At 43.7% G+C, this 26,450-nt stretch overlaps 1 protein-coding gene across 2 annotated transcripts in view; it reads left to right on the top strand.

Moving 5' to 3' along the window:
* LOC125013605 (cadherin-4-like) overlaps positions 1 to 26,450 on the top strand; it is a 212,891-nt gene that overhangs the window by 69,100 nt on the left and 117,341 nt on the right. The gene's annotated exons all lie outside the window — the stretch shown is intronic.

Raw genomic sequence — 26,450 nt, 5'->3', positions numbered from 1 at the left:
AGTAGAAATATGCTGGTCGGAGTTGCCCTTAATTAGCTGAACTCTACCCCCCTCAGCCCGCTAATTTACCCTCTATTACGGGTTCACGGAGCGACCTGACCCCTGACCTCCAGCCTTCACACTCTTTGCATTCTCATCTTCCTCGTCCGACCGTTCTCCTCCATCTGTGGCTTTTCTCTCCATCATTTTAATCCACCTGTCTTTTCTTATTTCCTCTTTTTTTTTAGCATTTAGAGCGCAAGACAATGTGGGTACAAAAGCCCACAAGTCATTATGAGGCAGAAACACAACAGCTCACTTTAATGGCATGGTAATCATCTGCTGGATTCTACTTGGAAATGTGATTATCAGTAACTATTTGTTATGTTTCGTAATGAGCAATAGTGGTACAGCATTTACAGTTCAGTCTTAATTACAGACATTTGCTAAAGCATGTGTTGAGCCGTGATCAGACTCATGTCTTTAAATAACTGTGGGAGTAGTAGGTTCATGTTAAATCGCATATTTGATGTGAGATGGACGTGAAATAGACTGTGATAGGCACTAGATCCACACAACAGTTACAATTCCATAACATGATTATGACATTTGTGGACTTTGTGATCGGATAGCCCAGATGTGAACAGGAGAGTCTGAACAGGTCCACAAAGCAGGCATATCTGTAAAGTTGAGTATTGGCGTATGGTAGATTTTATTATAGGTGTATTCTCAGTACTGCATTTAAAACATGTCAGAACCGAATAGTACATTCCACAATCTGTCACCCATTGTATGCTTGAAAAAAGCTGTATCAGTTTTTTTTTTCTTTTTTTTAATTTCCTCTATTGAGAATGACTCAGTTTGGACTGAAAGCAGTTACAAAAGGACCTTGACACTGGGTGAAGTACTGAGTTGGTGTGTTTCAGGAGGAAGAGAAACTAATAGAAAAGTCATAACATTGTTATGGTGAGAGGACACAACTGGCAAAGTGCTCAGCCGCATAGTCTAAACTTTAACACTGCGCTGCTAAGTTAGCAAACCTGCACTGGTCGCCCTTATCCACCACCGACATAGGTTTGTTATAGTATTGCAAGTGAAACACGCCAATACAGTGAGAATATTGTGTTTTCAGCTTTTCATATTTATAGGCTGACGGCTTCACTTTGCAGTGAGATAGCGCCTCAGTCTCTGCACATGCGATCAAGCCGCCTGTAAGGACACTGCGTTCTCTCATTTTGATTTTATAAGGGAGCATGTGGTTATGAATTATAAAGCATTTGTATACACATAAATAATTTAGACAGCCATCCCTTGCCTTCGGCGAGTCTAACGGCTAATGAGAAAACAGAAGTCCACGCTACTGGACAGCTCCATCGAACAGATTAACATGTTTATTTGTCCCTTTTCTTCCTTTTTAATGTCAGTCAGGCTACAGCACCCATCCCCAAGATACTTGATCTCATTTTTCCTATGGAGGCCCTTTGACAAAGCCATGGCTCCAGTATGACCTTGCGGATGAAGTATCGCTGTTTTTCAAGTGGATATATTCCAATACTAGACACTGGTCAGTAACACTGACCGATATCCTGCAGCTGTTTGGTATGTGCGTCACAGCTGCTGACAGGCAAAACATCTATTTCAGTCTGCAGTCTTGATTTAGCTGCCGTGACAAACATTCCCGCCAGGCCTGTTTGCCACAATTAGGTGTCATGTCATGGCCCCATCTACAATCAGAGCTGATACAGTGTGGCTACGGTTGTCCTTAGAGAAACGGCAGCCCCGCTGTGATGTGATGCTTCTTTGAAACCATCATCACAGTTGTGGCTTAAATGTTTCAGTGACTAGAGGAAGCAGGGGTCTGAGTGAGGCATCATTTGCTGCTGTTCATCCAGCTGTTCTTCCCTCATAAGAAATGTGGCTCAAGAAAACCGAGGCACCTGTCACAGAGACAGGACGAGCCAGCCTCACTTCACTGTTTGAGTAATAGATTTTTATCATAGTCTATATTTATTGAGTTTTTATCGTATAGAAAAGTCGACTAAAGTGAATTGCTGCACCTAACTGCATTAAAACCACTGACAGGTTCAGTGAATAACATTGATCATCTTGTGACAATTCAATGTTCTGCTGGGAAACCTTTGGACCTGGCATTCATGTGGACGTTGCTTAGACATGTACCACCCACCTAGACTAGACCAGACACTCCCACCCCAAAGTAAAGATACTCCTTGATGGCAGCAGGATGTAACCTGACACAGACACGCACTCAAAAACAGCTTAAAATGTTAGGGTTAGCCTAACCCTAACCCTAACCCTAACCCTAATCCTAATCCTAACCCTGACCTGGCCTCCAAATTCTCTAGATCCCAAAATGATCTAGTATCTGTTGGATGCACTGGAACAAACCTGACCCACAGAGGTCCCTCCCATCAACCCATAGGACCCAAAGACCCCCACTAACAACATCCTGTTACCAGACACCACAGGACACCTTTAGAAGGTCCATGCATGTCCATTCTCTGATGAGTCACATTTGTTTTTGGGAGAACACAAGGGAGAACTACACAATATTAGGAAGGTGGTCATAATGTTATGCCTGATCGTTGTAATTTTAATTTAAATATACAAATAGTGGAGCCACTTCAGACTCCAACTGTCACCTGAATATACTGTTCATCACAAGAGTGAAGATTTATGCAGTGTAAACCTAATTTGAAAACCTGTTTACTCTGTTCTGACATTAATTAGCAATGACAGTGTTGTATGACTTAACTTCAGTGGCTTGTGCTCATTGTAATTGGAAATGCAGCTGTATTATTTATCTGCAAAAGGTTGGCTACACACACTCAAAGTTAATGGAAATCTCTCTTCTTTTGTTTTATAGGTCGGTATGCACGTAAACAAACTGGTTACAGCTGAAACCGCTGAATATGTGTTGCCATACCAGCCATCCCAATATGTTTTCTAGTTCTAGTTCTTTTCATGACACACACCAGACAAGCACACAATGAGATCTCCCGCTGACTTGCAGTAATCGGACAAAAGCTCACTGCAACTGCCAAATACAGACACTGCAATGTTGTCGTTTTGAGGTTGGAAAGTGCCCATATGTTTTCATTTGCAAAGCTCATGCATAACTGTGGTCCCGAGGCCGCATACTTTTGATTACTGGGCTCAGGCTTTTTTGGATGAAAAAAACAAAACAAAACATCGGAACAGATCTCATCTGGGGCAAAGAACATTCTCTGAACCCATGTATCTGTGTACTCAACTTCTGAAATTGTAAGTAAAATGTTTCAGAATACAGTCAAACCCCTTACATCCCATAGACCAGATCTCGGCCCTGGTTGGAGAAGGTGGATGAGCTGTTTCCCACATGATCAGACTCAAAAGTCTTTCTTTTTTGCCTTTGGGACATCTGCCCTGAAGGTTGGACCATGCAAAATGGTGATAGATTTAGGAGGCTGGTGATCATTTTTGGATTGCTTTGCATCTTTAGTTTGGTGCGTGTACTGGTGGTTGTCAAACCTGTGATGTGAACAAATGTCAGGATGCTCCCTTTCTTGTTGATGCTCCTGAAGTTCTGATATCTCATGATGTGCCAGGCCAGCAAATGGTTATATGTATTTACATAGTTGGCAACGAATCTCATTTTAAAACAACTTCTGAGGATGTGCCGGTTCTGTCAAAGGAATTCTTAAAGCATCCCTTTTCTTGTCTCACGTTGCTGTGTTGAGAGTTGAACTGAGCAGAGCTGAGCTAAAATGCTGTGGAGATTGTCTAGTACTCTTTTTCTTTTTCTTGAAATCTATGCAGAATGGGTAATACATGGGTAATAATTGCAGGTAGTGTTTAAACAATGCTACCTTTGCTACTTTTTGCCTGCGGATTCTGTATTTGCTGCAAATACACCAGTCTTTGCCAGAACATACCCGCCTTCTCCTTGAAATACAATAAGGAGACTGGCATGACTGGGTGCACAGTGACAAAGTCTTACCTCAGCTTCCTCCTTTGTGTATTGCTACATTTATCTCCTTCCCTCTTCTGCGGAGGGTTTCTGTCAAATCCTACAGCCACGTCATACTTGTCATGTCACCTCAGTTCGCGCTGTTTACATGGAGACAAGCAGGCACATACTTGGCTTTAACATTCTGTTTCTGAATTCTCACGTCCAAGTCTGAGACATTTGAATCCAACTTCAGTTGAAACCGAATTTCCAGATTTAATTATTAAATCTATCTTTTTTTTTTTTTTTTACAGCTTTATGCATCCCATGTTTCTCATTATAAATTCACAAATACTATAAATGAAGGGCTGGAATGAGGAGTCTGGAATACGGTTTAAAGTTGGCACTGATTGATGTGAACAACAAGCTTATTTTATTTTTTTTTATGTTTTTCCACTGATTAAATAGCGCTGAGCGTGTCAGAATGTCCACATCAGTATTTCCATCTTAGTATTGCCTGTCAGTCATTTTTTTCCCCCGGCAGCCCGCTGCAAATCTAATGCAGCTTGTCCGCTGTCATATAAGCAAGCTCTCCTCCAATCTTTTCATTCTTGTAGAATTCGCTTCCCTTTATCCCATCCTCAGGTACATACAGGGGGCATGTCTCTATCACGTCTCTACACGGCGGCCTCCAACAAACAAACTTCAGGGTGTTTTCGGGGATTAGCTGTAGATTGAGTTTTACTCCCTTGAAGCTAGCGGGAGTGTTGCGGCGCCGCAGAGCTCTCCCCCATCCAGTCCCCGCAGTGGTTCACGGGTCTGAATTCATGTGCATGTCCTAATGTGAGCTTGAGTGTAAATTTGTTACATCTCCACCGCTGTCAGTCATTCTCCGAAGCATAAAAGCACACAAGCCTTAGACCGGCGCTATCGTGGAGTCAGATCACCACTGTGGAGAAAAGGCAGAATAACCTCCCAGGCCTCCACAACAAACAGAATAATCATTTTCCATCAAAGGAGCTCCCATCACCAAGGGTTAATAGAGGAGAGCTCTGGAGGGAGCGTGTGTTAATGTCGTTTATGACTTTGCAAATTATGCATTATAGGCAACAGCAGAGTGGAGACTCAGAAAACGTAATTGCATTGATTTCTCAGTGATGGCTACAAATAATGACATTTCTCTTGATCCGGGGGAAGAGCGGGATGGATCGGGGAGGCTCGGGGGCACGTGTGCTCAGACTTTGGCTCATGATGCCTTTTAAAAACATTATATCACACGAGTGTAAACACCAAAGTGTTTGCCTGCGTACGCATTCAGGTCATCGTCTTCCTCCAGCCCAAACACACACGTACGGGGCGCAGGCGCGCGTCCGCGCGGGCACGCACGAACCCACACACGGATCTTATTGCTTCATCTCCACCCGGGCTCTTAGTTTCCCCCGGAGGGTTCCGTTTAGATGAAATGTCAGTTTTAATGGAAGTGGGAATGGAATAACAAAAAGCAAGTTTTCTTGTATTGCGTTTCAGCGGAAGGGGGAGAAGGTGTTTCTGCTAGATGGCACAGCTCGGGCGTTTACTAGTGGCTCACATGGCATGTGGCATTAAATTCCGCCCAAGGCAAAGGACATTGCTTTTATAGCTGTCATTTCAGAGTGGGAGAGTGAAGCCGGACTGCTTTTTTTCCCGAGGTGCACTAAATTATGTAGAAATGGGGAGCGAGGTTAAAGTGTCAGAGAAATAGAACACTGATACTCTAAACACTGATTCACTCATACATGCCACCCCGTTCATATATTTTGGCATTTTCTAAAACGCCGTTGAATTCTTAAGAATGGAGATAAAACTGTGGAGTTTATTTTCTTCCATAGGCTGCTCGGATGTGAGAGATCAAGACTAGAGAGGATGTTTCTGGACAGGTCGGCCTTTGTTTGCACTCTGCGCTGATGGGTCTAGTCACACACACTCTCAACGTCCTCAGCGTGATAAGGAGGCGATCTCCTCCGCGCGTCGTTATCTCCACGCGCACATCTCACCTCCCCTCCGCGGAAGACGGCCGTATCCTCGGCACGATCTTTGTCTTTGACGCAGAGTCCAACTTTATCATATCATCGCTCGTCACCGTAGCTTCAAAGGCCCAGTCACATGTTGAAGACATAAGAGGTGCGCACCGTAAGGACGCTGTTGCGTGCTTTGGTGTATTTGCGCGGTGTGCTTCGTCTTACCCTCCTCCACCAATCTTTTCTCAAATATGGAACCAACAGCAACTATTGTGTGCCACTCAAATAGCAGGTGTGTGTGTGGGTGTAACACCAACTTGCCTTCCTGCCTGTGTACTCCATTAAGTCCTGTTTCTAGTCTTTTAGCTTTGTTTGGATTGATGTCATGGCCCTAATCCCCACACCGTGTGAAAATATACCCCTCCCCTCCCACATGCTTCGCTCTTTCCTTCCGCTCCTTTTGGCCCCACTTGTCCCGATCTGACTCCCTGTCTCTGTTTAGCTAACCTTTATTTTGATTTCAGAGGGCAAAGCTTTTATTCCACACGCTGCACGTTATTTAATTTAGGGCCGACTTTCCTTTTTACAGATTTGAAAATGACATGGGGGGATTTTGCTAAATCTCGTTATAACCGCCCGTATGATTGGATTTTATTTTAACCTGGTGCCGTGTGTTTTGAATTCCTTGTTTTTGTAGGGAATGAGCGTTTCTGAATCGACCGCTCCGGAAGCAGGTGGAAATGTCACAGGTCATTTGGTGGGAATGTTTCTCTGCTGTTAATTAAAAACGAGACTTGCAACAGATTTAAAGAAAAGAAAAAAAAAAAAAACGTACGTGAAACTAAATGAGTCGTCATGACGGACGTTTTTTTTGCAGCGCTCCACGCTCTGTTCCATCTTTCTGCTCCGCTAACCGCTTCCCCTCGCAGCCCTGCTCCCTGCTCTCGTCTGACAGTATCTGCTGACGAGGGTAAAAGTTGGAGACAGGGACAGAGACGCTTCCATTTCACTGTCTGTCCACTCTGCATTTCTTACTCTTCGTTGTTTCCTGATATTGCAGTGCCACATTACATCAAAAAGTTGACACCTACACAGCATTTCCCACGCTGACGTGGACGCTGGAATCCTGCTAAGACACTTGGCGGGCGGAAGGAACTTTCAGTCGGATTGAGATGGGTTGGTGTGAACTTTGACGTTTAATAGGAAACATTACGAAGATAATAACCAAGTGAACGCTCAATCTGATCGTTTCTCTCTGGGTGGAATAGATACATTTGTTCCGCATGTGTCGTGTGTGGGGTAAACGAGATGAGATGAGATGAGTTGCCAGGAGGGACAGGGACAGAGTGGTAGCGAGTTGTGGGCAGTGCCACTGTAAGAGCAGATCTGACTCGATCCATCGTTGTCATCTTATTCTATTTAATGAAACAAGTGTCTTCATCTTCTGTTTGAGGCGTGCTTGCATGTACTGTGTCTTATCCAATATTTATTGAGGCATCTTCTCAGGATGGGAAGGTTTCAGTGCGGCTGAGGGAATATTCTCCATGTGAACTTTTCAGATGTCTGGAATAACGTCTTCCTTTGAAGTTCATCAATCTCTTTCTTCACTTGCACGCCGCTTTCCAGAGCTGCCTGTCTGCCTGCCTGTCTGTCTGTCTGTCTGCCTGTCCCTCTCTACTACCTCCTTCTGCATCCTTGCGACTGAGAATAAGCAGGAATCCCCCAGTCAGCCAGTCAGGTCACCCTGTTGCTCCGTGCTCGCTACCAGGACAGACGCAGCCCAAGGTGACTGTATGTAGAACGCTCCTCAGGAGATGGGGAACACCTGCTTGGACGGAAAGCAAAAAGACACACACCTCAACACAATATCTCCCCCGTCTGTTCCCTCATCAAACGTGGCGAGCCTCTCTTCCTTGAAATTTGATCTGCACAGCCAAAGGACAGACGGGGTGAACTGTCATTACGGGCAGAGCCTTTGGTCGCTTTCTTTTTATTATCATTATTATTATTATTATTATTATTATTACACACAACGAGACAGGTCGAATGTGATTAAACCTGTCCTTTTTTTTTTCCTTTTGCTTGACCATATTTTGAGCTCTGATTTATATCTCCACATGCTTTGATAAGGTTAATACGGGCTATGATAACCGGTTTATCCGATATTGATTTGCTATTGAGCCTGATTGTTGCCAGACGGCGCCCAGCAGGTGGCCTTGAGGCGTAATCAATTTATCAGCAACTTTAATCGACAAGGACCTCTGCAATAAAGACAGACAGTGTGTCCTCAGGTAATCCAATAGAGGCAGCCTCTGACACAAACTTTGTGTGTGTGTTGTGGAGGTCTGTGCTGTCTGTTTTTCCCCCTTGCGGCTCGTCTCTGCGCGAATCGGTGAGGAAAATGTGCCTATTTCATACGCAGCCGCCAAGCCAGCGCTCCTCGGCCCTCTCCTCCTCAATCTCTCCCTGTATGCCCCCAACTCCCACCCCCACCCCCCAACCACTTTCCTTCCCCTCTATGTAACTCCGCGTTCACCCTCCGTATCTTGTTGTGTAGGTGAAGATGAGTTATAGTGGTCAGAGCGATGCCGCTGATAGATGAAGGTGAACTCAGCTCTGGCCTACAACAGGAGACTTTAGAGGACACAGGGGCTGCCATCCATCCTCCGAGCCACCTACATACACCCGAGCTCTCGCTGCACGCACCAAGCTGCAAACTGGATTTGTTTTTTTCTTTTTAAACCTATGCTGTGTGTAGCTGAGAATGTTTTGCAGTTAATATTTTACGGAAAACCTATATTATTTACTCTTTATATAGCCTCCTGAATAATCTATAATTCGGTGTGTCACACTGTCAAGGCGGTGTGTCATTGTGTCTTCCTTGAGCGCGACGCGTCGACGCCGCAGCGCACGCTGTACGCGGCGGTATCATTGGTATCATTGCGATCCGCCCAACGTCGCTCCGTGCGTTTCAAATTATTCATAAGCTCGCTTCGTACGGCAGCTCACCTGTAGCCACACACAGCAGTTCATTCCCCCATTCAACCCCGGCCCCCCCCCCCGGTCACTGCCTGCTCTAATCAGCCCCGGCGTCGTCCCAGCTCCAGTGTCGGGCCGGTTCGCGTCGTCACGCTTTAAAGGACGCCCCCTTCTGCAGGTGTTATCGGCGTCCCACTTCAGCGCCGCACCTGCTCCTCCGCCCGGGCCGCGCGATCGACGAGCGGCGTCGCTGGGAGACGCAGGAGCCCTACTTCCTTATCCCGCGCGCCCAGGTGTGGCCCTCTCCCGCGTCCGCTATCGGCAGGAAATTACACGCACCTTAAGCCCATTACCACTTCAAAAGGAACAGGCACGGGGAAGTGGAGTGGAGCCTTCCCATTAGTGCCCTGCAGCATGCAGTCGCGATGTACCCGTTTCCACCGTCAAGAAATAATTAATAATGGCAAATTCATTAGGCTGGCAACAAATAGCATATAGGTCATCTAGGGGTCTGCTGCTGTAGGTGAAGAAAGGTGATGCATGCAAATGTCAGCACGTCTTACAGCGTTCACTATAAGTGTGTTCCAAAGAGCACTGATATATGAAAGAAATCCTTCCTGGGATTTACTGCTCCCCCTCACATAAAGCTAAGGATTGGAATTATTTATTACTGTGCATGTTGCATTTTTTTTGACTCGCGAGAAGACTCAATTTTCCTGTCATCTGCAATTTTTTGACGGCACACCAGAAAGCCTGGTGATTATACTCCTCCCCATAACGAGATGCTTTACCACCGGCTGACATGCACTGCGGTTCATCGTGTCGGAGCCGTATCCGTCCGCGCCGCAAATGTTTACGTGTAAATGAGTGAGCGTGTGGATTTAGAAAATGGGTGGAGACGGAGCGAGGGCGAGGGAGATGGAGAGGGAGAAGAGGCGGGGGGGTCTCGGGAGGAGAAAGTTATCAGTGCTGTCAGCAGAGTTGATCTGCGTGTCATCATGGCTGCACCGTTACTTTAGAATCCGTCACTGCAGGGGAAATGTTCTGTCGCAGTCACTATGGAAACAGAATCAGGAAGTGCAGAGTGCTGCCCCAAAGTAGACAGAGCGGCGGCGAGCGCGCACAGAAAATGTGCCGAAAAGAAATAGGAAAAGAGATGGAGAGATATGCTTGGTTGGACTGGCAATGCTTGACTGAAATGATTAAATTGTAACTGGCGGCTGATGTTTGTGTGTGTGTGCGCGCGGGAGAGCACATATGCTTCTGTGTGACCTGTGTGTTTATGTTTTTGAGAATCAGTGCAGAGCAGATGAAAGCATCTTCGGGTGCCAGAAAGCATTAAGGTCTTGTACTTATCTGCTTCTCATCTCCCTCTGTGCTCCCGTTAAATAGCCTCATCCCCCTAACGCAACGCACGCGGTCAGCTCGCTAAATGATTTTTGGTAGGAAACCCGCCTGATGGCATGAGATCCGCTCCGACAGGGTGACATACTTGGCTTGTCATCATCATCAGGCAGTAAAAATGAATTATACACCCCTTGCATGAAGGAGGACGTCAGACCCAGATCAAACACATTGGTCTGGTTCCAGTAATAGCTGTAAATGAAACCCCTTCCATCTTCTCACACTCCCAGTCAAACACACGACATGATGCATGAAATCCAAACTTAGATCAGAGAACTTTTAGGTCCAAAAAAAAGAAAAAAAAGAATGAAAGGCGGTCTCCTCCACCATCTGCACCATAGTCGGTAGCTGTGCTTCCATGATGTACCACGTTCAAAAAGGTTTATGGAAATGCACAGGTCTGTGTGCGATTATATATGACTATGCAAACATATTTCGTAACAACGCTATTCATCAGCTGATTCAACTGGACGAGAGAAGGAAGTCGGTCTTGTGTTTTTACCACCTGTTATTTCCGTATGGTCTTAGCTGCATTAGAATATTTCTTTGTTCACACAGATAGCCTGAAACATGGGCCGGTATAAAGCTGACATATTTTGGTTTTACTTTACATCCCCCTTTTTTGTGTCCTGTGAAACCTTGGCTCTTCTTATTTTCTATTCTTTTTGTATCATTTCAAAGGTCCGTTTTGCAATTTGCCTGACGATTGCATGGACACATATGTTCCTTATGACTGTTTAATGCCCATGAAGACATTAACAGATGGTAATGAAGTCTTCCACTGTGGGCTGGTGGTCCACACTCTGCTGCTCCATAGTTGCATTATTTGTCATAAGCAGTGACAGAAAATGCCCCTGTCATTTATGAGTCAGTCTCACTCAGTTGCATTTTCATCTGCTTCAAGTTCAGGTTTACTTCAGTGGTCTCACCATATCACCTGAAGTGGATGGACTTTTTGTGCCAAAGGGTCAAAGTTGAAACTTTGGCTAGAATGAAGTGGCAGCACAAGCTCACGATGGCTTCGTGACGGTCCTTTTTCTGTGTGAAGTGAATGGTGTACCGATACCTGCTGTTCAGTGTGTTTACGTGCTGGGGCAGATGGTTATAGAGCGCCAGTGCTGATGTGTTGTGTCCTAATGATTGTATAGGTCTGGAGCACGGCTTCAACTCTTATCTGGAAGGATTCCCATTTTCAGTGTCTGGGGGTTTGATTGAGTATTTGTCCAGAGAGTGTGACACCTTTACCTGTGGGTTTTTTCCCGGATGTAGTAAAAAGTTGGTCACAAAGTTTGGAATGTGGACAGTCTTAAAGTTGGTCCAAAAATAGTCAAAGACAGAAAATACTCTTTCTTTGTTTTTTCTTTGCTAAATTATAAATCCAGTTTTGAGTGGCACAAGTGGGTGTTGATTTTATGCTAGTTTTGTACTGATACACCTTAGACCAGGGGGAATTTTTGAAAATTTTATAGAGGGGCAGGGCCAGCAACAGATAGATGGAGTGTTTGTGTGAACAGATGTAAATGACATGTAAACGTTATTAAATGAAAGAATTTGGCCTTTAGCAGGTAGCAAAGAATGAATATATAAAGCTCGCTGTACAAATTTTCAAAATGCATTGATGAATTTTTTTTAATTTTTTTATCCATGTTTTTCAAAAATATTTTCACAACATAGTCCATTTGAGTAGACAACATAATCTTTTGTTTTCAAACCAATGCAAACAATAAAGTAAAATGATCTGAAAACTGTCAAATACATCTAATATATATATAATATATATATATATGTGTGTGTGTGTGTGTGTGTGTGTATAACTTGAGTTTTTTCAGCAACATTAAAGGAAGACCCTTGACATAACATCAATATGTGGAAAAGCAGCATGAGCACCAGGCCTCTGAACTGAGGGTAGGGCAGCACTGTAAGATCCTATCTCGTCCAGATACCTTGTGAGAAACTACATATGTTTGCTGTAGTGTGTCGATCCTGACCTTTCAGGATATCTTGAGATGTTCAGAGCATTTACAGTATTCAGTATTGCCTCAGCATTGTTTTTCACTGTAACCTACAGTATCCACTGTGAGGTTGTTAGTGTACCTCCATTCATGCTGTGGACTGACGTGTTGAACTGTATGTCATATATTAGATATATCCTTTCTTTAGTCATAGATCATTTACAGAAGCCAAGCCTTATCAGAAGTTATGGTCATCCCCATTTTCAGTTACATTCATGCAGCACTCTAGCGCCCAGTGTTGCACTTAAACTGTGAAAACCTGGAGTCTTCATCCATTTAATGGAACTGCTGCTCTTTTCCTCAATAAAGATAAGTATCAGCAACTTTCAGCTGGTCTACAGGGCTCATTTAAAGGGCCCGGGGCACGAGATGCCTTATTTCTCCACAGGCTATGCCTCCTGCTGATAATTATCCTGAAGGCTTTTCACAACAATCTGACATGTTCTGTCCAACAATGTGCTGCCTGTGGATCGTCTCCAGCTGTAATCCATGATTCTTATGTCTTTAGGAGATTACACGGGGCGTTTGGGTGTCGGGCTGCAGATGTACAGTAAAGGATGCATTCAAACTGGATTTTGAAAAAGAACAGATGCGATTAGTCACATCTTCATCAGCATTATCCCAGAATAGTCCGCTGTATCAGAATGATCCAATATCACAGTGTACACAACCGCCTCGGCACAGTCCTCGTGTCTCAATCATCTTTTGTTTAAATTTGTTCTACCTGCACTCTCCCAAATGGTGCAGAGCCTTTTGCTCAGTTTGTTCAAGTTTCTTAACCAGTAGAACTCTTCCTACCATAGTGTAAAAAAAGCAGTTCTGTGGTTTTTTTTGTTTGTTTTTTGTCTGTATTATCTTTCATTTGGTAAGGAGCTTCCTGGCCTTGCTTGCTCTGGTTTCATTGTTTGTTTGTTTTTCAAATCCCCCTAAGGTATCTCTAGTTTGACTAGACACACCATCAATATCTCATTATCTGAACTGGCATCGAAGGCAAAGCCAAACTTTTGCACACCGTGTGATCCTGTGGGTTGAGGGGAGGGTCCGCTGTGGATCAGGCTTGTTCCAGTGCATCTCACATATGTTTGATCAGTTTGGGTTCAGGATATATACTGAATACTAAATCTTATTCCCATGCACCGTAAATATGAAACGTCTTTCTTATGATACCATGTTGGCCAAGTCTCTCAGTCAAGAGACTTCCTGTTGAAGTAAAGGTTAAACAGAAAAAGATGTAGACTAATTGTACCTTCACAATTCTGTCTTGTACAATAAAAAATATATAAATTTTAATTACTCGTGAGGTTCCTTGAAAAAAATCTTCTACACCGTAATTTGTGCCCACAGCGGTTCACCCAAGACGTCACCAACCACCAGCGCCACATCCAGGGGCTTCAGTGGCAGATCTTTAATGAGGATTGAGCCTCCTGGAGTGTTAGTTATGTTTTAGAGAGACGCGATTGGAGGTTTGAGGTTGAGGCTGTTGTCGTCTCTGTCCTCGCTCTCAGCGGGAGCTAAGCAGTGTGATGGATTAGGCATAAGGAGCGTCCGCTGGTTTAATGGCAGGTCCAAGGCAGCCTGAGGAGATGGTTTTAATCATATTTGCCTCCTCATTACCCTCCCGTCTGCTGCCTTAGTGCTGCGCGGGGATATCAACGGCAGTCAACCGCCCTCTCCCTCGCACAAAAACAACACACTCCCTAAATGCTATAAACTAGGTAAGGGCCTGGCGTCATTTACAAAAGCCTGCTGACGTGGAAAGGCGGTCGCACCCGTAAAAGCTGAAAACACATTGAATTCTGTAGAAAAACAGTGCTAAGACTGTAGCACTATGACTTGACAACTCTCTCTGAGATCTTTCTTGATATTGTCGACTAAAGTGTCTGTTGTGATGCCCATACCAGGATCTACTGTGTTATCATTTATTGAATTGACACAGAAGTTTCTGACAATATATTTAAGCATCAAGAATTCAGAATGAACCTCGAGGAAAACATGTTCCATGTTCCATAACAACCCAAACAGTGACCTTGATCATGAGCTAATATGCCGGGGATAGACAGCTGGTTCTTATCTCAGAGGAGAGCCGCTCTGAGTCTGCTGTGTGACAGTGATGCCTATCATTCATTTAGCCGCGACCTCATCCTCCTTCACTGGCATCTTAACAAATGCCGTCCCACAGCAGCTCGAGGAGAGGAGGGGATAAAGCACAAGAATAACACTTTGTTTTGCCTGCATCTAAGCCAAAGTTCGACGTGTATTGTTTTTTTTTCCCCACCTTTTTTTCCTCCTTTGTTATTTGTCTTGGGCCCGGTGTATTTAAAATTGATTATTGAAGCTCAGGGCTTGAATGTTGTTTTGTTGTGGGGGGCAATCAAAGAGTTGGCTGTGCTACTTTGTCCAGGTTTGTTCCAGGAACAAGGGGATTCAGCTTTAGCAGTAGCACCAGAACAAAACAAACAGCCATTCGCTCTCTCTGTTGTCCTGTCTTTTAGTGTTTTCCAGGAGTGCATCATTCTTTCATTTTTCTGCAGCCTCATTTATTTATTATTGAAACGTCTCCCTGCTTGTTGCCATGAGCAATGTGAGAGGGCTAATTGCATTTCCAGCAACCCTGTTAATGACAATGTTATAATGGCTTTCAGCTATTATTGAATTGACTTTCGACATTGTCATTTTAGTTTACACAACTGCCATTTGCGTAAAAGCCTCGCCACTGTACTTCTGGACAAGCTGGCGCGGTTTAATATGTGCATGTGATAACAGGTTCATTTCTGTGAATAATATTAGTTCCCCGGAAGACTCCACGGGGACATTTTTTTTTTTCAAGAGTGTGTTTGGCTTCGGCGCCCTGTGTATTATTTTGTGAAGTGTGCAGGTGTCAGCGGTATTTGGCATCGGAGATGACGCTAACGGGCATAAAATCCGAGAATTCTCTAACCAAGGTTCATTATAAAATATTATGTTTTATAAGCTGATCACATTAGCTCCAAAATCTGCCGGTTTGTTTTCATTTTCTGTGCATGCGTTTCTATGGTTAATTTCATTGGCTCCTTTTTAAAAAATACATTGAATGTAAAGTGATTTCAAATGTTTTTAACGTGCCCCAAATCACCAGCCTGCATTTTAGTGCGTCACACTAACAAACAGATAAACAGTTTGTCTGCTTTTGTTAAGTGCAGGGCACTTGAAGCCCGGGCTTCCATACGTCGCGCACAAATACAGACCCAAATGCTGGACTGAAGTTCAGTGCAATAAATCACGAGGAGGAGTGGGGAAGGAGTCGAAGCACTGACTACTTTTATCACTCTGTGATTCCTTCAAGTCACACCAGAGAGTGTTCTGAAAGACACCCATAATTTTCTCACCTCTCTCCTCCGCTGCTCCGCATTCTCGGCTTCCTTCAGTCGTTGATGAAAGAGAAGCATTCTTGCTGTTGATGCTTGCTCAGTAAACATGTGGTTTCATTCCGTGACGGGTGAGACTCGAGATTTCACTCTTTGGAATGTGCATTAAATTGAAGCCTTGAACGGTCTCCACTGTTTTATTTTCGTTACACCTGCTGCTCATTCTGGATATTTTCAATCAGCCCGGGCCGTGGTAATCCTGAAAGAGCTTACGACGTACATGTGTATGTTTTTTGAGAGCGCGTCTGCGTGTGATTGACAGCGTCGCCTGTTGCGTGTGACAGTGTGACAGAGTGTGCTGATCCCTCATCTGGCCCTGCATCACTGCGTTTCTCCTCCGTCCCGCTTCACTCCCTTCATCTCCAACTCTGCATTTATCATATTATCTATCCCACCGGGCAAATATGTCTTAGTTTCCTTAACTTCCTGTCTTTTTGCTGTCCTCAAAGGGGTTTTTATCACTATTAACCATCCTACAGTCTCGGTCTCATCTTTCTCACTTTTTTTTTTTTTTTTTGTCGCCATGGGAGTGCTAAATTTCTCCCTGCAGAGGACAGCAGAGAGAGCAGACGGTCTTCAGCATCTGTGGAAAGAGCGTGTTCTCCTCTTCAACCTCACACTTTTGATTTTGTACCCGAGTGAGGAGAGGGAGAGGGAGAGAGAGAGACACATTTGATTTGGGTCAAAACAACGCCGGGAGGTCCACCGGTTTTTCCGAGATCACAAAATGAGTTTTAAAATGTGTTTGCGCTTCAGTGGGACTCATTCACTTGATCTGTTTTTGGTGAGCTGTTGTCTGCTTGGCTCCTCCTTTCCAGCTGACTAACCATTCTTTCCACACACTGGGCACTTTAAGGCTTTGCTGATAAGACGATAGGCTCAGGTGTGTCAATAATCAAAGGCAGATTTTACTTTTTCGCCTAAGGGTGTTGCGTCGGGGCTTTCAGGTACTGTCAGGCCTGATGGGCATCTCCAGGAAAATACAATTATGCTGTGGAAGAACCAAATCAACCCAACAGCTTGGCAGAAGGCTGCTTTATCCTGCACATATAACTGTTCCCATGTAGCTCTATGATATATAACAAAGTTACTGGGAATATATAAGTGTATTGCAACATGAGCAAATGTTGGATGACACGTCCATCTAGTGTTACTCAAAGCTACTATGACTGGATGGCTGGAATATGGCTGCTAATAGGCTGCAAATCTCTTTTTGCATGTCCTCAGTTTCCTCCTTCAGCCACCTCGTCCTTTTCAAGCTTTAGGAGCTGTCCTCGGTCCTGAATTAGACATTCAGGTAGCGGCAGACAGTGTAGCTCTTCCATTAGCCCTGAGGCTGTTGTGCAGCTGTTTTTTCTTTCTCACGTTCGTCTACAGGTGGTTTATATGAAATCTGGCTGAAAGCGTGAATCGCGCTTTGTGACATTTTGAAAGACACTGGACCGGCTGGAACCGTCCGGGAATCTGCTCTCGGACACTTGTCGACACTTGTCGTTCAGCGACTCTGCGTCTCTCATTGACTTAAGTAAATAAGTAATTATGTAAAAATCAGTTTTGTTGAAAAAAAAAAAGAAAATCTTCCACGGCGGTTCGCGGGTTTCATTAGCTGCCATTATCTAATTAAGCTCGCAAGATTGATTGGTTAATGCGTGCACTTTAAAACTACTCTGGCAATCCTTCGCTACGTTCTGATTATGAAAATAATTCCACATGAACCCACCATACTTTTGTAACAGTATGAATTGCTACACAGTTTATAGTGGCATATTAAGCTGTATTTTTAGCTTGTCCTTTTTTTCTTAAGTGCATTATCTTTTTTTTTTTTTTTTCTCTTTCTAATATCCAACCACAGGGCCTGTTCCTGGATATATACTTTTCCCTGTTATTCTAATGTTCTAGACTAAAAGCATCAATCTTTAAAGATCACTGTATTTATGATTTTATTATTTATGATGATGCTGCATTCCTTAAGGTTACAAAGAAAGAAGAAGTTCATAATGTTCTACAGCTGAAATACACACTGCGGATGAATATGTAAGATACACAGTCTACCCTAAGGCCGGTGTCATTTATTTGTCTCAGATGAAATCCTGAGGTATTATGGATGCACCACGGTTAGATATAAGAACGTTTGTTATGGATATCTGTGGGCCTGGGTGCATGAAAATTGTAAATGATAAACAATTCTTAGAAAGAATGGTTGTATAATTAACTGCAACAAAAAGCAGCTCACGAAATGAACAAGATAAGAAATTAGATTGATTAGTTTCTGATAATACCATGAACAACGCTATAAAAAGAAGACAGCTATAGCAACTCTTGGGCGCCGCTTATTTAGTGCTTTTGATTTTAGGCTTTTCACACAACAGCGAATGAAAACATTTTGTCACTGCTGCCGTCGTAACTTTCACGTTTCCTCCCGCCGCGCGTGTCCACTTGTGTGTGTCTTTCTGCGTGTGCCTCTTATGAAGCTCTGTATTTTATCTCATCCTGGAGTTTTAAGGAAGTGGCAGCTGCAAAATGTCTGTTATTAAGCAGAGTGGAAACAAACAATATTTGTGATGGAGGGCAGGCTGTTAGAGTTATGAAAACCTAGGACAGAACCGGGGTTTAAGCTGTTCAGGGTTTTATACCTGCATTATGTAAAATAAGCACTCTGGTGTCATTTTGAATACTGTAATCAGGCTCTCGCACAAAGCTGAACTGCCCCACGAGTCACCGAGATAAAGATGATCCATTCACTAAAATTGTGGAAAAGAGTGAGTTAGTGGGCTGTAGCGTAACGTAATCATTAGTTTAGTGGACCTGACAAATAGATTGACCATTCAAGTAAAGTCTTTTTTGTGAAAGGTCCCCATGTTTTTTTTTTTTTTTTTTTTTTTTTCTTTAAATCCATTATATGTAAAAATTGTTCTTCACAAAAGTCTTGAGTCAGGTGACTTTCATCATTCGGTTTGTGGCAGTTTCCACAATAATAATAATAATAATAATACTATTAATAATAATATGTTTGAGGTATGGACACACAGGACATTTATGCGTTATGCGTTCTTGTCTGTGCTGGATTTGTGTAATGCCAATAACTGTCCAAATTCCTGGTTCTTATCCTGCTCTTCCTACTCGTCATCAAATACACTATTGTTCTAAATACAGAATGACTGAACTGCATCCTCCCGTCTGTACTATACTGTAAGAGTCATATAAGTGCAAGTACGGTGACATTTGGATGTACGGTGGCTTTGAGCAGTCAAAAAGGCCCTTTTTTCTGAGAACAAATACAAATCTGTTTTGAGAACTTTAACAGACTAAAGTTTTGGTGCTGTCAATCATGAATCCCTTCGGAACATGTACGTTCACCTCATGTGAGGAGGAATGAATGCAGAGAGAAAACTATGAGAAAAGGTGATTGAAGAAAAATGCAAAAAAAAAAGCAAAAAAACAAACAAAGACAGGCCAAGGGCAGGTCAGGGTGTGAAAGGAAATAAAAACGAGGGACAGGAAAGTAAAATAAGAGAAATCTCCTGTGGCCAGCTGTGGGGGTGGTTGAAAAAGAAAGAGTGCATGAGGAGGACTGAAGGTTCCACTACTTCTCATCCTCTGTCTGATCTGTGGGTGGCAGCGATGACTGATGGAGAACCACTCTAACTGAAGGTCATATCCGAAGCCCTGCCATTTTAGACTGCCTCTGTCACAGGGGAAAGGATAAATAAAGCTCGGATCGTCGTGTTTATTCACCTGCTTTCTTTGTAGCTTTATCAGTGGAGGAGGAGGAGGAGGAGGAGGAGGAGGAGGAGGCGGGGGGAGAGGCAGACGGACAGATGAAGCAGGTGGAAAGAAATGGAAGATATGAACACTGATAGATCGGATTTATATTCCATAATAATGACAAAGACCTGATCACCCTTGTTATTGTGTTTCCCATCATCTTGCGAGACACACCAAATGTTTCCGTCGCAGATTTATTAAATACATTCCTGTCATTCAATGATGTCCACCAGATGTTTCCACCACAGAAATGGTGAGAAATGAATCGGAAGCTTTTCTTCAAATTCGGCTAAGTGGGATTTCGGTTATCAGTGTGATTATTTCCACAAGAGAGGCCGTACAACGGCAGCAATTACATAAGCATTTGTCATCAAATCATGTACAGCCCCAAAAACGGGTGAAACGAGGAGGGGAATTAACTCCAGCAGACAGGCGTGTTGTTGCTTCTGAATTCTGCTTCCCCCCCCCCCCCCCCCCGCCCCAGATTGTGCCGGGGCTTAAGGACAGCAGTCTGTCGCTGCCTAATGTCTCTGCAGCCTGGCTGGGACACAGAGCTGTTCGTCTGGTGCTGGAACCGTTGCCGGAGCTGGAAGTTCAGACGGGGTTGTTATCCCCCAGGCAGGGCAGAATGCGCGCGGCCAGACGACCTCGTTGCCCAGCCTCTAATATCTGATCAAGAACCATCTGCTGAGACTGCCAGAGCCCACTCACTCCCCGTACCCCTGACTCCTCCAAGGAGAGCCCAATGGGAAATCAAGCTATTAGTGGGCTATTAGAATGATTCAGATCACCATTTGAAAAGAAATGCAGCACAAGACAATTATATTAACATAACAAGGATGCTGCGTTTCGGCATTAATTCAGACGGAAGCATTACTGTTTAGCCGGCTCCACTGCAGGCCTCTTGCTCGCATCGTTTTTTACCACGTCTTTTTTGTGGGACTTCGAATCAAAATGCCGGATTTTTCTCGTCCCGCCCGATGACTCCTGTTGGTGGTTGACAGTAAATGCCAACCGTCACAATGACAGAATTGGCTTGGAGTAATTTGTTGTGGCTTTCGCGGAATTGTCTAGGTCAGCCGGATAGAATGTCTGGAGCGCGCAGCGCGGGTTCGCGTGAAAGGAAGCCGGTGGGCATCAAAGAGCGTGCATCGAATGCGTCACGAGTGCGGCTCGCAGGAAGTTTTAATGGCCTTCGCGAACACTCTCTCCGTTCCCGCTGTGTCGCGCGGCGGCGTTCGCCAGGCCTTGATAACAGTTGGTTAATGGGTAATGTGCCACACAAGAGTGATGCTGCACTTTCTGTTTTCATTTTGTTGCTGTAGTGCAGTAATTAATCCAGCTGAACCCTTTGTGCTCGCAAAATAAATGCTTTCCATTTTCATTAATAGACAACTCATTAGTACATAATGAGCAAGAAGGCAGTGCTCCCCGCTCTCTCTGTGCAGTGTGCAGCAGATGAGCATGCGCTGCACCCAGCTAATTAAAACCTAGGATTGTGTTCTGTTTCCTTGTATTCTTTTGTGGGGGCAAGAGAAAGAAACCCAGACGCGTGCTTTTAGAACGTTACTGCATGGTATGTAAGCGGTTTACACACAGAAACATAACACGCACTCAGTCACATAGCTGCATCTGAATTGGTGTCCCTCTAATTTAAAGTCCTTCTCCCATCAATGGTTAAACTCTCAAAAGTTTAAACGTAATGATTGCCAGCCTTGACAAGCTGCCTGTACCTGTCTGGATGATGGTCTTTTGGTGCCAGGGACTTTTCATCTGGACCTCTAATTTGGGGCTTCCTGCTGTAGGTGACATCTTTCCCTTTCCTCCAATAGCCAGTTGTCACTGGTGGAATAACGGGGGCGCCGGCTGTATATTTTCACTGGGAGAGACGGGGACAGAAATCCTCCACTGTGGACGTTCAAGAGGTATTATAATCAGGAGTGGAAGCACTCAAGGGTAACTCAACGATATTCACATTGACTGTGCAACATACATGATTTCAAGTGATTTGTTTAGTTTATTTCGAGGGGCAGGATTGTCGCTTAGTCTCCTTTAACCGACAGGTCACCGGTCAGAACTGACTGGTGTCGCCGTCTGTTCACGTGGCGTCTTCTTCGCTTTGTAGCGTTAACCGATGCGCTGTCACCGTCCTCTAGAGAGCATGATTAAGAGACGTACAGCCACAGAGCTGGAATTTATCCTAATCACATTATAGTGATGTTATATCAATAGTGGTTAATCATCTGAAGACGGCCACATTTGTTCTGTACACTTTACTGCTCGCAGCGCACGTGCGGATAACACGCATGGATACATTTGCATCTTTTCAGCATGCATGCTCATGCAGTAGTAATTGAATCACGCATGCACGCTAGCACCTGCTGATCCGCTTCCCGTATAATCGTGATGAAGTGATGGTTTGTTGTAAGAGTTCCTCATTCATGAAGGGGATCAAATCAAAAAACAGTTACTGGGTGTAATTACAACCATTTCCCATCGGTAGCCAGCTGGAAAAGCCACCACCGTTTTCAAAGGTCAATACATGGTCAATAGTTTTTTTTCGGGCGGTGAACGTTTGAGGATGTGTCAGTCAGACGTATCAGACACTGGTTTCACGTCGCTTCACTTCAGATTATTTTTTTTTAACTTCTTGTCTTTTTCTTCGTCTTTCATTTCTAATAATAGTGTTGTGTCAGTGCGATTACGGTGCTAAGTATGTAACTGTTTTTGTTTTGTGTTCATAGTCATAATCAAATGGCCCAAGAGCATCTGAGAACCTCTGAATAAACTACGTTAACTTAGCCCAGAGTGGTAATAACAAAATAATGTATAATGGTTGTGAATTTGGATTAGAAAGAGCATGAAGAAGATTAAGAAGGGAAAAAGAGGGGGGGAAAGGGGAAGGAGGCCAAAATCCCTCCAAAACTTGCACCTTCGCCTGAGAGACGCTATTTTTGAAGCTGCTCTAATCACCGCTGATGATAGGCCTCACTATCATCATTAACTAAAGTTACATCCATCAACTTATGTTTATGACTTCAATCCAGCCCGGAGCTGGTATGCCAATTCATCACTTAGACAGTAAAGATGGAAAGAAGCAGCTCACTGGTCACAAAAAGAGAAAGGGCGCTCCATCAAAGTGAAGCTTACCTTGCATATAATACCTTATATTTTGATGCTCACATGTGACAGATGCTACAGAATGTGCCGCACCGTGCGAAAAAGTGCTGACAGAAGAGAGACGCTGTCTGTCATCTTTGCTGCGAAGTGTTTGTCAACTTTTGCTACGTGACACTTTTTTTTTTTTTTTTTGCACAGTCAGCCAACTTTTGTGTTATTTGTCACGTAAAAAAAGTTTTTCTTCTCTTCGAAATTGCGTGCGGGTCTCTTCAAAAGGTTGTTCTGTGACATGAGTTGATGATGCAAGCGCTGTAATGATATCTTGTTGCACCGCTCCCACTTCCAGTCTTTCAGAAAATAAACTTTCTCCCCCGCTGAAGGATGAAATGTTAGACCGGAGAACCACCTGACAGCCAGCAGCAGCAGCGTCTTCAGTGCAGCTGTACGCTGGCTCGCCTGTGCACGGATTGTGTCACTGTAGGTCACACCAGAGAACCTGGACTGTACAGAAGCACTCGTGTGTTGTGTGGAAAGTTACCTTCAGCCGACCTTAAGCGTCTGAGAATCGGTGGACAAACGACACCGTCCGCACTGAACGCGAAGATTATGAAGGTTGTAGACGGCGCACGGAGAGTAGCTGCCTCATGCTCTTTTCTGGTTTCCACTGTTTCATTCATGATGCAGCTTTCGTCCGAATGCAAGTAGCTTCGATATAACTTAAACACAGGTGTTATTCCGGTTTGAATTCCTCCCACACACTCCTTTCTTCTCCACATCTTGCAGGTGAGAATCACCACTAAAGGTTATTTGTACAGGCCAACAAACAGTGTATAATAAGTTAACAGTAACTCTTGTTCAACACACATTAGTGTTTTGGTGCGCGTGTGTGTATTTATTTAATCTAAAAGCAATCACATATAATCTTAATGGGTAATGAATATTCTCTAGCTCTTCCCTATTAACGTTTAGGTTCTATAAAATGTGATTTTGTCTGTGTTTGCTACTTGACATGTTTAAACTGATGGAAATCCCATTTACATTAAAGCCTAAATACCAGAGTGTGCATATTTATCTAAATAAATAATTATCGTCTTAGTGTCAGTCTGCCTTTTCATCCCGTTCTTCTCATCTCCCTCTTTTTATCAACCTCTTTTGATGGTGAGAGGCTAAGTTTTCTTAGAGGTACAGCGAGGCATCTGGGAGATGCTGATTTCCCAGTTTTGTATATATTTCTTCAAAATGTAGCTCTTAGTGTCCTCGAGCATGCTTATGGGCAGCCCTAACTTTACCGTGCTTGGATACATACTTGTGGGGAAACCTGCATTGACACATGCCCTATTTTACATAAAACTCACACGAGGTGCTGCTGTGGGTTCATGGGCGCGCCCATATTTACTACAAATTAGACTCCAAATCCATACAAGCCGCTGACAGCTGGAAGAAATGTGGTCGTCAATACGAGAGGTTTTCTTCCTAAACAGTTATTTATGCCTGACAGCAATCGGCAGGATGTCGCTGCTGCGACCCAGCAAGTTGTGAAAAGGGAGGGTCTGCTTTCTTTTGATTATTAGTTAGAACCGGTTTGGTTTCTGCGCTTATTATTTATCATTATCCAAACAAACAATATATCATATCAGTGGGCACGGAGAGAGGAAGTTGCACACGGTGCGGCACCCCGTTGCGTTCTGCAGGTAACTGTTAGTGGTGGCAATTAATTAAAGTGTAATTTAAATGATGCCTTGTTATATTGAAATTAAATCACAGCTGAGTTGCCTTTGCAGTATTTTTTTTTCCATTTATTATAATCTCTTATAACTACTAGAACAAACTACTGGGAGCATTTTTTTTCTATTTTTTCTGAGATATACTGTAATAACTGGAATCCCTGCAGTCTGATCTCCACATCATTACTGTTTGTCATTATTGTGTGAGTCACTCCGACTTCCATTATGAATCCTGTGAGCTCCTCATTTTCATCTACGTTGAGAGACCCAGTGCAGTTGCTTGCAGTGGCGGTCCTGTCTTTAATGGCGCCCTGGGTGAAATTACCCTTTGGACCCCAACCCCAAGCTCCCCGGCCACACTGTCAGCTCAAAAAACAAAACAAAAAAAAACGAAAATACGTCACAGATTATGTATTAATAAAATGTCGAATAAATATATTCATTTCATACAAATGGGAAAACACACAAAGGAAATCCAACTTTCTCACTATTGCAAAATAAAATATCTAAAACCTGACCTTTCTGGCCGTCATTGATGCAAACTCATCAGTGATGTAATCATATGAAATCTGTTCCCCTATTGACTGGTTGATGCTGTGGGCAGCACCCTCTCGGCTTCAGCCAACACAGAGCGTGATATGATGGATAAATAATAAAAAATAATAATAATTTGCGTTGCGACGCAAACACACCTAGTGCCAGATACAAATTTATGGACAGGCTAGGTCTACCGGAATTTTTATACGAAGTGTTGAGAAAAATAAGGTTGGACACATTATTGCTATGTATTGTCAAAGCTGCCCTAACCCCTTGGGAACACAGCGTCAGTTTGGCCAGTGTGAGGAAGTGGGGACACTGTTTTTACCTATTTATTGTGCCACATTTATGTGATAGTGTCACTGCATTAAGTATATGTTGGAAAGAAAACGGGAACTGTAAATGTAAAATTTAAGTGACCGCATGCAAAACTGTAGGTGAAGTCTGAGCAGATTTTCTTTCTCCTGTCTTTTGCTAGAAATGATCATATATTCTGCTTTGTACTGCAAGCGCTCGCCAGGACTTGTCTGTCTGACATACTGTAGTCTTTCTTTTACATAATAAATGACAAAAAAAAAAGTAGGATAGGGGCCAACGGTTGTGACATGTTGGGTAATATTTTATCTGCTATGCTGCCACACTGAGGGTTTTAACAGTGGTGAGAGTTTGTAAGCCTTTGGGCTGAAAAGGGAATGGACCAAGGATTTTCCTTTAGTGATAAGGTTGACTGCACTGGGGCTGTGAGAGTGCTTCACTGACTAATTATTTGAAGCCCTTCTCTCAGATTAGGGTAGACATTCAGAGCTTATGGACAGTTGCATAGCAGGCAATCAGACCATGTAATAACCAGAGGGCCAATATTTGCTCAAATCCACTGTAACACCTCACAAAACAAAAGTGTGTGAAGGCCTAATGCTCAGTCCAATCCCACGGCACACTGCCTTGATAAACACTGACGCCACCTCCACAATGGGCACCATCTTTACTCTGGCAATTAGACAGAGCTTTGGATTATCACTTCTTCAGCCCAGCACACCACAAATCCATCCGGATTCAATTATTTCCCTCCCGTGTCTGCGGCCATTTGGGGCTTTTTGGGCAGTAGAGGAATGGCTGTAAATGAGGTGAAATGCTCAAAGTAAAACAGAATAAGAAGTAAATAAAAGCTGTTTCTTCGGTGCTTAATTCATTCTTGTATCGCTGCAAGTTTGACAAGTCTATTAAATTCATATGAAAGCATGGGAACTTCCAAACGCTGCGCTAGTGAATATTTTACGAGAACAATAAGCTAAATTTCCTCAGATTTCTCTGGTAAATGTATAAGAAACATGTTGCAGTACATCTCCTCCTCCGAGCAGCCGATGTTTTGAACCTCCCCCTTTGGGCCGGGAGCGTCTCTAGTGGCCTCTGCATAAGAAACTAAATGCTTTCTGAAAGGATTCGACTCGCTGCGTCTCAGAGGCAACGTTTTTTTGTTGTTGTTTTTACTTATTAGAAAGCCAACTCAGACTAAATTGTGTAACAGATTAAGGGTTTCTTCTTCTTTGTCTCCTCCACCTGGCCTCTCTTTGGGAAAATCTGCT

This window comes from Mugil cephalus, chromosome 1 (genome assembly GCF_022458985.1).
Source record: "Mugil cephalus isolate CIBA_MC_2020 chromosome 1, CIBA_Mcephalus_1.1, whole genome shotgun sequence".
Classification (NCBI taxonomy): domain Eukaryota; kingdom Metazoa; phylum Chordata; class Actinopteri; order Mugiliformes; family Mugilidae; genus Mugil; species Mugil cephalus.
The sequence above is the reverse complement of the archived record's forward strand: the minus strand, read 5'-3'. Positions and strand labels throughout refer to the sequence as shown.